This window comes from Myxine glutinosa, chromosome 7 (genome assembly GCF_964187855.1).
Source record: "Myxine glutinosa chromosome 7, kmMyxGlut1.1, whole genome shotgun sequence".
NCBI lineage: Eukaryota > Metazoa > Chordata > Myxini > Myxiniformes > Myxinidae > Myxine > Myxine glutinosa.
Genome location: NC_136267.1, coordinates 46126649 through 46140631, shown reverse-complemented (window position 1 = coordinate 46140631; position 13983 = coordinate 46126649). Strand labels below are relative to the sequence as shown.

The 13983-nt window shown below is 44.7% G+C and overlaps 1 protein-coding gene across 1 annotated transcript in view; it reads right to left on the bottom strand.

The window, feature by feature from the left end:
* The window catches only part of LOC137430738 (ankyrin repeat and BTB/POZ domain-containing protein 2-like), a 99794-nt gene that overhangs the window by 84239 nt on the left and 1572 nt on the right, over positions 1–13983 (bottom strand). The gene's annotated exons all lie outside the window — the stretch shown is intronic.

The window sequence follows — 13983 nt, the reverse complement described above, 5'->3', positions numbered from 1 at the left end:
GTTGTGGTAAAATGTTGTTGTAAAAGGTTGTTGTAAAATATCGCCCCTCCTCCCTCCGTTTGTGGTTGTATAAAGGTCAAAGGGTGTTCCCGTAGTTAGTCCATAAAACATACATGCAGGACACGATATATCTTTGTTGACAGTTATATCCTTATTATGTGTATTAGTGCAAAGCTGTGTCTTCCATTATTTGAAATACTCCATTGCACCAAGTGAAATAGATAGATCCCCTTTCATTCCCCATTCCCAAAACTTATACTGGCCAACTACATTTGCCGCCATCACACCGAGGTAATCTCGGAGAAGAAAGGCGTGTCTCCACCTCGTCATAGAGGGGAGGAGTGAGCCAGCCCCGAACAACCAACCAAGTACAAGGGGGTTTGGCTTGAGAGGGCGGAGAGAGAACGCTCGGGGAGGTTCGCGAAGGTTCGAGGGTGTGGCCTATATAACCCGCGGCCCCCGACGCCCCCAGAGAAGAGTTGAGTTGAGGAGAGTTGAGTAAGGGATCCCTGAAAGAGCAGCTTCAGCCACCGCAGCTTCAGCCACCGCAGCTTCAGCCACCGCAGCTTCAGCCACAGCAGTTTCAGCCACCGCAGCTTCAGCCACAGCAGTTTCAGCCACCGCAGCTTCAGCCACAGCAGTTTCAGCCACTGCAGCTTCAGCCCCAGCAGCTTCGGGGCCTTGACGCGCAGTTTCGAGCGGAGCCGCGAAGGAACGGCGGCTGCTAAATGCGCCGATCAAGAGATGGCGGCGGCTGCTCATACCCCGACCCGACCATGCTGCGGTTCCAGCTGGACCTTCCTCCCCTCCAGCCATCCACCTCCTGCCATTCCTGTCATCATTCCCCACGTGAGTCTGTCTTTTGTTTGTTCTGTCCCAGGGTATTAATTAAGACTGTAGGTAAGCTGGCATTGCACTGTGTCTCTGAGTTCTTCTGTAAATTATTTTATTATCTTTCCTTCTCCTTGGTTTTTTTGGTCTTGTAAATAGTAAATAAATTATATTAGCTATTCCTTACCCTTTGTCTTTCTTCTTCTTCACATCCTTCGCTTTAGTCTTTTCCCCATTGAATATCCGTGGCGCAATTCGGCCAACATTCAGGAATCGGGTTAGTCGGGGTAACTGTTAGGGCCGGCGGTGCTATCCGCTCGGCAAAACAACATCTTATCCGCGGTCCGTAACTATATATATATATATATATATATATATATATATATATATATTATATATATATATATATATATATATATATATATATATATATATATATACACACACAAGGTGGGCGGTCCACTTTTGAAAGTCCGCTTATCCGCTTATCCGCTGCAGCGGACTAACGTTTTCGAAGCGGATAAGCGAATCGGAACAACCCCCGGAAACCGAAGCGGATAAGCGTAAGCGGACTACCGAAAAATTAAAGCGCATCGCGATTCGCCAAATCAGCTGTTAGCCTGAGCCGTTACTCTAGAATTGTGAATATTTATTTAAGTGAATAATAAGTGAAAACTGAATATTTTATTGGACGCTAGAGCGGCAATAACGTCAAGATGGAGAGATTTCTGACTCTCCAGCCCAGCGGCAGTGCCAGGGACAGGCACACGAGCGACGCAAACCAGCAGTCCCAGCACAGCGACATCCACAACCCGGCGGTCAACATGATGGGGGAGGTGGACGACAGTCAGGAGATCTGCGCCCTGACCCCTCAGCTCACGCGCAGCGAGAGCAGGATGTCGCTGGACTCAATCGAGTCGGCTGAGATCAACGTGACAATGGACACAGACAGATTCCAGCCTCAGCCAGAAGTGGAGGCACATCGCCCCCTTCTTCAAGGTCGTGGACAGCAAGGCCACGTGCACCAAGTGCTCAAAGACACTCAAAGCCCAGCCCGGATCAAGTTCAAACTTGAAGGTGCACTACCAGAGGTACCACGATGCCCAGCACAACGACCTCAAGGCGGCCCTCGACGGCGGCAGCAGACGCGGCCGCCACAAGTCCTTCCAGGACATGGCCGGCGCCAGGAGGCAGGCCAGCATCGAGGAGACCTTCAAGGAGAAGTTCAGCCAGAAGAAGTGTCTCGACCTTGACTATAGGTAGGTAATTTTATATTTTAATTAAACTCATTTTCATTTGTCAACTTAAAGTAAGAATATCTATCTATAATTCCAGTAATCTCTGTGTGTGTGTGTGTCTGTGTGTGTGTCTGTGTGTGTGTCTGTGTGTGTGTCTGTGTGTTTGTTTGTCTGTGACCGCTGTTTCTCGACAACCACGGGTCCGATATACTTGAAACTTGCCAGGTATATTGCTGGGGACCTGAGGATGTGCCTTTTCAAGGTTTCATATTAATCGGAGAAGTAGTTACCGAGCTATGGCGATTTAGCCGTTCGCCGTTCGCTTTGGCTTTGCGAATGGACCAAACCATTTCATGTAAATAGAGGGGGGGGGGGGGTTCTACCGTACTCGCAAGCCGTTCGCTTTGGCTTTGCGAATGGACCAAACCATTTCATGTAAATAGAGGGGGGGGGTTTCTGTGGTCGTTACTGCCACGTGATTTTCAAAGTTTTTTTTGTTGTTGTGTTGTTTGCACGCATGTTTGTTTTGCACCCACGTACGGGCACGCCCTAGTATTAATAACCGAATAAATCGGTCCGTTCAAATCCGATTTAATCGGAATTTATCGGATTCAATCGGAGGCACGTTAATAATTATAAATTCAATGTTAAAGTTTTTTTGACTGTTCAAAAATATCTTTCAACAATTTATATGTCTCATATAAATTATTTATATGAGACATATAAATTGTTAAGAAGTTTTCATTCATTATATCAATTTATAATAAATTGATATAATATATAATTCAGGTCCTTCATTGGCTGCATGAAGCCCGCCTCGGAGACAGACAACGAGCACAACAGGGCCCTGTGGGCGTACGCCTGCCGAGTTGTTATGGCTATTTAGGCTTAAAAATCAAAGGTGGGCGGTCCACTTCGAAAGTCCGCTTATCCGCTGCAGCGGACTAACGTTTTCGAAGCGGATAAGCGAATCGGAACAACCCCCGGAAACCGAAGCGGATAAGCGTAAGCGGACTACCGAAAAATTAAAGCGCATCGCGATTCGCCAAATCAGCTGTTAGCCTGAGCCGTTACTCTAGAATTGTGAATATTTATTTAAGTGAATAATAAGTGAAAACTGAATATTTTATTGGACGCTAGAGCGGCAATAACGTCAAGATGGAGAGATTTCTGACTCTCCAGCCCAGCGGCAGTGCCAGGGACAGGCACACGAGCGACGCAAACCAGCAGTCCCAGCACAGCGACATCCACAACCCGGCGGTCAACATGATGGGGGACGTGGACGACAGTCAGGAGATCTGCGCCCTGACCCCTCAGCTCACGCGCAGCGAGAGCAGGATGTCGCTGGACTCAATCGAGTCGGCTGAGATCAACGTGACAATGGACACAGACAATTCCAGCCTCAGCCAGAAGTGGAGGCACATCGCCCCCTTCTTCAAGGTCGTGGACAGCAAGGCCACGTGCACCAAGTGCTCAAAGACACTCAAAGCCCAGCCCGGATCAAGTTCAAACTTGAAGGTGCACTACCAGAGGTACCACGATGCCCAGCACAACGACCTCAAGGCGGCCCTCGACGGTGGCAGCAGACGCGGCCGCCACAAGTCCTTCCAGGACATGGCCGGCGCCAGGAGGCAGGCCAGCATCGAGGATACCTTCAAGGAGAAGTTCAGCCAGAAGAAGTGTCTCGACCTTGACTATAGGTAGGTAATTTTATATTTTAATTAAACTCATTTTCATTTGTCAACTTAAAGTAAGAATATCTATCTATAATTCCAGTAATCTCTGTGTGTGTGTGTGTCTGTGTGTGTGTCTGTGTGTGTGTCTGTGTGTGTGTCTGTGTGTTTGTTTGTCTGTGACCGCTGTTTCTCGACAACCACGGGTCCGATATACTTGAAACTTGCCAGGTATATTGCTGGGGACCTGAGGATGTGCCTTTTCAAGGTTTCATATTAATCGGAGAAGTAGTTACCGAGCTATGGCGATTTAGCCGTTCGCCGTTCGCTTTGGCTTTGCGAATGGACCAAACCATTTCATGTAAATAGAGGGGGGGGGGGGTTCTACCGTACTCGCAAGCCGTTCGCTTTGGCTTTGCGAATGGACCAAACCATTTCATGTAAATAGAGGGGGGGGGGTTCTGTGGTCGTTACTGCCACGTGGTTTCAAAGTTTTTTTTTGTTGTTGTTGTTTGCACGCATGTTTTTTTGCACCCACGTACGGGCACGCCCTAGTATTAATAACCGGAATAAATCGGTCCGTTCAAATCCGATTTAATCGGAATTTATCGGATTCAATCGGAGGCACGTTAATAATTATAAATTCAATGTTAAAGTTTTTTTGACTGTTCAAAAATATCTTTCAACAATTTATATGTCTCATATAAATTATTTATATGAGACATATAAATTGTTAAGAGTTTTCATTCATTATATCAATTTATAATAAATTGATATAATATATAATTCAGGTCCTTCATTGGCTGCATGAAGCCCGCCTCGGAGACAGACAACGAGCACAACAGGGCCCTGTGGGCATACGCCTGCCGAGTTGTTATGGCTATTTAGGCTTAAAAAGCAAAGGTGGGCGGTCCACTTCGAAAGTCCGCTTATCCGCTGCAGCGGACTAACGTTTTCGAAGCGGATAAGCGAATCGGAACAACCCCCGGAAACCGAAGCGGATAAGCGTAAGCGGACTACCGAAAAATTAAAGCGCATCGCGATTCGCCAAATCAGCTGTTAGCCTGAGCCGTTACTCTAGAATTGTGAATATTTATTTAAGTGAATAATAAGTGAAAACTGAATATTTTATTGGACGCTAGAGCGGCAATAACGTCAAGATGGAGAGATTTCTGACTCTCCAGCCCAGCGGCAGTGCCAGGGACAGGCACACGAGCGACGCAAACCAGCAGTCCCAGCACAGCGACATCCACAACCCGGCGGTCAACATGATGGGGGACGTGGAGGACAGTCACGAGATCTGCGCCCTGACCCCTCAGCTCACGCGCAGCGAGAGCAGGATGTCGCTGGACTCAATCGAGTCGGCTGAGATCAACGTGACAATGGACACAGACAATTCCAGCCTCAGCCAGAAGTGGAGGCACATCGCCCCCTTCTTCAAGGTCGTGGACAGCAAGGCCACGTGCACCAAGTGCTCAAAGACACTCAAAGCCCAGCCCGGATCAAGTTCAAACTTGAAGGTGCACTACCAGAGGTACCACGATGCCCAGCACAACGACCTCAAGGCGGCCCTCGACGGCGGCAGCAGACGCGGCCGCCACAAGTCCTTCCAGGACATGGCCGGCGCCAGGAGGCAGGCCAGCATCGAGGAGACCTTCAAGGAGAAGTTCAGCCAGAAGAAGTGTCTCGACCTTGACTATAGGTAGGTAATTTTATATTTTAATTAAACTCATTTTCATTTGTCAACTTAAAGTAAGAATATATTAATAACTTCGGAATAAATCGGTCCGTTCAAATCCGATTTAATCGGAATTTATCGGATTCAATCGGAGGCACGTTAATAATTATAAATTCAATGTTAAAGTTTTTTTGACTGTTCAAAAATATCTTTCAACAATTTATATGTCTCATATAAATTATTTATATGAGACATATAAATTGTTAAGAGTTTTCATTCATTATATCAATTTATAATAAATTGATATAATATATAATTCAGGTCCTTCATTGGCTGCATGAAGCCCGCCTCGGAGACAGACAACGAGCACAACAGGGCCCTGTGGGCGTACGCCTGCCGAGTTGTTATGGCTATTTAGGCTTAAAAAGCATTAAATTCCCTTTAGAAACGTCAAAAATCGCTTTAAAAACGTCGAAGCGCTTTTAAAAAATCGAATCGAAGCGGATAAGCGGATAACCGGTAAGCGGATTAAGATTTTCGGCCGTTGAGGCGGATAAGCGAATCGGACTACATGGGCTGGCGGAGCGGATAAGCGGTAAGCGGACTTAAAATTTGCCGAATCGCGCCCACCTTTATATATATATGAAAACAGACTTGGCATTTAATATGGAATATTTTTTTTGTGGGGGTGAACTTACTTTTCAAGATGACTTAGAACCAACAGTTCATTGGAATTATGTTGAAACTATTCTAGATTTTGTTAATGTGACCTTTAAAAGAAACAAAAACCACATTTGACATTCCGAAGCAAATAAATTGATCCTTGAAAGTGATGTAAACTGATATCGAACTCAATTCACGGACAGTACAGTGTTAAACCTCTGTGCGTTTTCCAGATGTATCTCTTTATTTTGCACATTAGCCAAAAAATTTTTAAACAAAAGTTAAATTACGACTGGGATTACGGACAGTAAAATTACAGTTCAGTACTTCGTGTAACCCCTACGAGCATTCAGGAGAGCATGTACACATTGAGCTATGCTGTTCACGAGATTTGCCAAGGTTTGGACAGGAATCGCTTGCCATGCAGTTACAATAGCCTGCTGCAATTCACGCACACAGGTCGGCTGCTGGTCCAAGTTGTCGAATTGACACGTTAATTCTGCCCACAAGTTCTCTATCGGATTCATATCCGGGGACATGGCAGGCCACTCCATATGCTCTACACCACGGTCAGCAAGAACGTGTTGGATCATGCGAGCATGATGAGGCCGTGCATTGCAATCTTGGAAGACAAAGTTTCCTCGAAAGGCTGCACGAACAAATGGAAGCAATGTTTCTTCCAGAATGGCCCTGTGCTTGAACTGGTTCAGGTTTCCATTCAGAACAACCAGGTCAGTTTTGCCCCCTGCATGAAAAGCAGCACAAACGGTCACCCCACCACCTCCAGCTTGGACTCTTGGCACTATACAATCTTCGTTGTAGGCTTCATGCACTTGTCTGTGCACTCGGACGTGGCCATCTTGACGATAGACCAGAAATCTAGACTCCTCACTGAAGATCATGTGATTCCAGTGCCCTGGCTGCCATTGACAGTGCTCTCTGGCCCACTGCAATCGGCGCTGGCGGTGTTGTCTGGTCAGACGTGGCTTTCTCAGGGGGACGCCTGGCATGATAGCCTGCTTGAACCAGTCGTTGGTTGACTAGCCTTCTGGATACAGGCACATTTGTCAGTTGCTGCCACTCAGCCCTAAGCCGATTAGCTGACTTGGTACGGCCATTGCGGACTAACCGGTGCAGCTGGCGATCATCCCTCCTTGTGGTTCTGTGGGGATGTCTTGGCCTCGGTATTGGAGAAGGGACACCCCTCTGAGCATTTCGTTTCAGGATCTTTGACACCTGACCTTGAGTGATGCCATACTGCCGAGCAATAGCACGCTGTTTCATGCCGGAATTTCGTAAAGCCACCACTAAATGACAAACAGCATTGTTGAGTTGATGGACCATCTCCAGGGGAAGCGGCAATAACTTTTGTAGACGTGCAGCAGTTGCTTTCCACTAATACAGAACGCAACAACCCTTATATACCCGATTGTGAAGCCAATCGTCAAATGTACCTGTCCGTACATTTTGTCACGCCACCTGTGATATAATCCTGTTATTGACTTCTTGCTGCGACAGACAATCACTGACATGGTTCTTTTAACAAAGAAATCACCGAAGTGTAAAAGAAACTCACCAGATTGATATACCGAGTTCAGAAAGTAAACCCAAGTCAAGAAAAAATATATATTCCATATTAAATGCCAAGTCTGTATATAGATATATACACTACCGGTCAAAAGTTTTAGAACACCTCAATTTTTCCAGTTTTAATGAAATTTACACAGTTTATTGTCTCATTGTACTCTGAAATTAAGCATAGAACAAATAAACAATTGGAGATAAAAAGGAATTTTTTTTTTTTTTTTTTTTTTGTATACTGAATCGAGGCTCGTGAATGAGCTGACATTTACTTCACAAACAAATCAACCAGACAAACAAAATATATAAAAAGAGGGAGCGGAAGAAAAGAGAAGGGGAAACACACAAACACTTGAGAGCACACAACATTTAAGAGCAGGGAGATGTGTGGGAGGGAGAGGGCTTGGGGGGGGGGAGGCGTGGAAAGGGGGGGGGGGGGTGGGAGAAGTATAAAACACAAGGACACCAAGGACTTCCAGGACAGAAGTTGGTATTTCAAAAAAGTGGAATTGGGGTGAAATTAGCGGGATAGAAAAGATCAAGGTTTTGGATGGGGGAAGATAAGAGATGGTGGTGAACAGCTGTTTTAAAGACCTGGAGGGTGGAGTGGGATTGAAGAGAGTGAGGGAGTTTGTTCCAGAGGCGGGAAAAAAGAGGAATGAAGGAGTGAAGTTGAGCAGAGAGTCTTGATTTTGGCAGTTTAACCATAAGAGGGTTGCAGGCAGATCTTGTGCGACCTGGAGGAATATTTGGGGAACAGAGCCCAGAGAGAGCTGGGGGGGGGGGGGGGGCAAGGGGCCAGAGAGGAGTCGGTAGAAGATGGAAAGACCAGCAACCTGCCTGCGGTGAGTGAGTGAGAGGCCCTTTGAGTTAGCTTCATCGTGGGAGATTCCAATGATTCTGAATGTTTTGGTTTCAACAGCGTAAAGACGAGCTAGGTGTGAGGCAGGAGCACCAGCCCAGAGGGGAGAGCAGTATTCCATTGAGCTGCGGATGAAAGCCTTGTATGTGGTGAGGAGCTCAGGTGTGCCAAGGAAGGACTTCGCACGATGGAGGATGCCCAGTCGGCGACTGGCTTTGGAGGCCAGATTTGAAATGTGGTTTTCCCAGGAAAGATCATGGCAGATAGTGAGACCCAATAGCTTGAGTGACAGAACTTCTTGGAGAGGATTATTCAGAGAGTGGATGGGAGGGTTGTCCAGTCGGTCTTTTCGGAGAGACATCGTAAGAGTGTGAGATTTGTCAGGATTGAAAGACATGTTCCACTTGTTTGCCCAGTCTGTGATTTTGTCCAGGTCTGCAGAGAGTGAGGAGGCTGCAGACTGCCGATCTGAGGGATGAAGAATGGAGCGACAGAGAGTAGAGTCATCAGCAAAGAGATAGAGAGGATTTTCAAGAGAGTCAGAGAGATCATTGATGAAGACCACAAAAAGCACAGGGCCCAGAACACTGCCTTGGGGAACTCCAGCCTGAACAGGAAGAGGGGATGAGAGAAACCCATTCAGGGCCACACATTGACTACGACTAGAGAGGAAGTCCGCCATCCATGCGTGGAGATTTCCATGGATACCAAAAGAGGAGAGTATGGTGAGCAGAGTGGGGTGCCAGACCGTATCGAAGGCACATGATATGTCAAGGGAGACAGCTCTAATTTCCTGTTTGGCATTGAGGACCTCCATCCATTGTTGAGAAAGCAGAAGCAGCATGTCCAGAGTGGAGTGACCAGGTCTGAAACCAAATTGATGATCAGAGATCAAGCCATTGGAGAAGAGGAAAGATTTCATATCTGAAGCAATGATGGATTCCATGACTTTGCTGATAATTGGGAGAAGGCTGATTGGTCTGTAGTTGCTGGGATCTGTTTTTGCACCTTTCTTGTGCAAAGCGGTGATGTTGGCAGATTTCCAAGCAGATGGCAGATGACCTTGAGCAAAAGAGAGGGTGAAGAGAACAGAGAGAGGGAGTGAAAGAGTGGAAGAACAGGATTTTAGGACCCGTGGGCATTTAGAACGCGTGGACATCATAGAATCATTTTGTTTAACAAAATTTAATTTAAAATTTTGACTCAGCAAAGTAGCCACCTTTTGCAGATATAACTGCCGAACACAATCATGGCATTCTTTCTGCAATGGAAATCAAATATTGTTCGGGAAGTTCTTCCCAACATTGTTGCAGAAGTTCCCACAAATGTGTTGCACTTGTAGGTTGCTTTATTTCACCCTTCTGTCCAGTTCATCCCAAACCAGCTCGATGGGGTTTAAGTCTGGAGACTGTGCTGGCCATTCAATGATTTGAAGCCTACCGTCTTGTTCTTTTCCTCGAAGGTAGTTTTGACATAGCCTGGAGGTGTGTTTAGGGTCATTATCTTGCTGTAGGATGAACCCCTGACCAACGAGGTGTATAAAAAAAAAAAGTCTGGAGACTGTGCTGGCCATTCAATGATTTGAAGCCTACCGTCTTGTTCTTTTCCTCGAAGGTAGTTTTGACATAGCCTGGAGGTGTGTTTAGGGTCATTATCTTGCTGTAGGATGAACCAACGAGGTGTATACCAGAGGGTATTGCATGGCACTGCAAAATGCTGTGGAAGCCCTTTTGGTTTAGGGTGCCAGTCATTCTGTGCAAGTTGCCGACTCTGGATCCAGCAAAAGAGCCCCAGACCATCACGCTTCCTCCTCCATGTTTGACAGTTGGTGTCACACACTGAGGAACCATCCTTTCGCCTACTCGACAGTGTACAAAAACCCTGGGTGAGGAACCAAAGATTTCAAATTTTGATTCATCGGTCCATAAGACCTTCTTCCAGTCTTCAGTAGCCCACTGACGGTGCTTCATGGCCCAGGCAAGCCTCTTTTTCTTATTTTGCCATCTTAGCAATGGCTTTCTTACTGCCACTCGACCTGTCAAACCTGCAGCTCAAAGTCTTCTCTTCACAGCTGAAACTGAGTCTTGCTTACTTCGACCAGTGTTAAGCTGTGCTTGAAGCTTTTGTCCTGTGAGCCACCTATCACACAAGCTGTGGCTTTGGCTTTGGGTCTGCCAAACCTCTTCTTGTCAGAGTTTCCTCCAGTTTCCAAGTGCCTTATTATGGTGTAGGAAACTGTACTCACTGACACCTTGGCATTCTTTGCAATTTCTCGAAAGGAAAGACCTCCACTTTTGAGGGTTATAATGGTCTGTCTCTCTTCCTTTGTTAATTGCCTTTCATTTTAGGTTATTGACTGGACTTGAATTGCTTAAATTTCAATAAAAACTGGAAAATTTGAGGTGTTCTAAAACTTTTGACCGGTAGTGTTTATATTTATTTATATATATATATATATATATATATATATATATATATATATATATATATATATAATAATTATATATATATATATATATATATATATATATATATATATATATATATATATATATATATATGATATATAGATATATATATATATAAGTTATATATATATATTATATATATAAGTATATATATAAGTATATATATATATTATATATATATATATAATATATATTATATATATATATATACAGTCACGTGAAAAAGTAAGTACACCCCATGTAAAGTTTTGACTTTTTCAACATATTTCATCATACAGCTATTTCATCTTTATTTCAACAATATTGAAAGATAAAGGTGATTATAACATAACAAATATCATGAAACATTTACATTTTGTAGTCCATTGTATCTATCTATAATTCCAGTAATCTCTGTGTGTGTGTGTGTGTGTGTGTGTGTGTGTGTGTGTGTGTATGTGTGTATGTCTGTGTGTTTGTCTGTGACCGCTGTTTCTCGACAACCACAGGTCCGATATACTTGAAACTTGCCAGGTATATTGCTGGGGACCCGAGGATGTGCCTTTTCAAGGTTTCATATTAATCGGACAAGTAGTTACCGAGCTATGTCCAAAAAACGATTCAACCAATCAGAGAGCAGCGCGAGTTATCACGTGTGCCGAACGTGCCGAACAGACTCTGCCTCGGACGGCACATTTGAGAGCGTATTCATTTATTTCACGTTGGCAAACTATGTTGCCGCTATGTTGGCGTTAAACTATGTTTTAAAACTAATTAAAACTAATTTGCGATTCTTTCGCTTTCCTGCGCGTTTGTGCACGCTATGGCGATTTCTTTACCAAACTCCGCAAGCCGTTCGCTTTGGACCAAACCATTTCATGTAAATAGAGGGGGGGGATTGTCACCGTACTCGCAAGCCGTTCGCTTTGAACCAAACCATTTCATGTAAATAGAGGGGGGGGATATAATTTTAGATATAGATATAGTACGGGCATGCCCTAGTAATTTAAATAAACATAAATGCAAATTTCGCATGTAGAAAAAGTAAGTACACACCCCAACATTTATCACAACTTCAAATACCTAAAATTACAATCAGGTGCACCAGCTCAGGTGCAAATGATTAAAACATCGTTAGAGAGGATCTTGGAGGAACCTGTCTTATTTAAACCTCAGACATTTAGTTTGGTTTGCTCTTTGTTGTTGACGTGTGCGGCGTCACCATGCCTAGATCAAAAGAGCTCTCCGAGGCCTTCAGAAAGAAGGTTATAGATGCCTACGAGTTTGGGAAGGGATTTAAAAAGATCTCCAAACAATTTGAAATCAATCATTCGACTGTCCGAAAGATCATCCACAAGTGGAGAAGATTCCAAACAACTGCCAACTTGTTCAGGCCAGGCCGCCCCAGCAAGTTCAGCCCGAGAGCAGACCGCAAGATGCTGGAAGAAGTCTCTAAGAACCCCAGAATGTCATCATGGGACCTACAGGTAGCTCTTGCCACTGTTGATGTCAAAGTGCACGAGTCTACCATTAGAAAGACGCTGCACAAATTTGATCTACATGGGAGGTGTGCCAGGAGGAAACCTTTGCTGTCCAGAAAGAACATCAGGGCAAGACTAAAGTTTGCCAATGAACACCGAGGCAAAGACCAGCACTTCTGGAACAATGTGCTCTGGACAGATGAGTCAAAGGTAGAGCTATTTGGCCACAGTACCAGAAGACATGTTTGGCGAAAACCAAAGACAGCATTTGACCACAAGAACCTGATACCAACTGTAAAGCATGGTGGTGGAAATATTATGGTTTGGGGCAGCTTTGCTGCATCAGGGCCTGGGCAGGTCACCATCATAGAATCCACTATGAATTCTTCATTGTAACAGAGGGTGCTTGAGGATAATGTGAGGCCATCTGTCGGAGAGTTGAAGCTCAACCGAAGGTGGACCTTGCAACATGACAATGACCCTAAACATACCAGTAAATCTACCAAGGAATGGCTGAATGGCTAGGGGCATGCCCGTACTATATATATATCTAAAATTATATCCCCCCCCTCTATTTACATGAAATGGTTTGGTCCAAAGCGAACGGCTTGCGAGTACGGTGACAATCCCCCCCCCCCCCCCCTCTATTTACATGAAATGGTTTGGTCCAAAGCGAACGGCTTGCGAGTACGGTGACAATCCCCCCCCCCCCCCCCCCTCTATTTACATGAAATGGTTTGATCCAAAGTGAACGGCTTGCGGAGTTTGGTAAAGAAATCGCCATAGCGTGCACAAACGCGCAGGAAAGCGAAAGAATCACAAATTAGTTTTAATTAGTTTTAAAACATAGTTTAACGCCAACATAGTTTGCCAACGTGAAATAAATGAATACGCTCTCAAATGTGCCGTCCGAGGCAGAGTCTGTTCGGCACGTTCGGCACACGTGATAGCTCGCTGCTCTCTGATTGGTTGAATCGTTTTTTGGACATAGCTCGGTAACTACTTGTCCGATTAATATGAAACCTTGAAAAGGCACATCCTCGGGTCCCCAGCAATATACCTGGCAAGTTTCAAGTATATCGGACCCGTGGTTGTCGAGAAACAGCGGTCACAGACAAACACACAGACATACACACATACACACACACACACACACACACACACACACACACACACACACACACACACACAGAGATTACTGGAATTATATATATATATATATATATATATATATATATACGCAACACAACAACAACAGGCATTTTAAGGCCATTTTCCGTGCAAGAGCGGGGGTTAGCCTTGCGGTCCCCATGACAATCATGTATGTATATCATGATAATGACTTACATGTATTGTATGTATATATATTTTTATATATATATATATAAAGCCCAACATGACTGTTATATCATCCACATTAAATCTCATATTATCGCTGTAACTTATTCAAATGACATTTAATTCATAAGAAATAAGATTATCAGTTTGAACACTCGGAAAAGTCCATCTCGCCATATCACAGCTCAAAA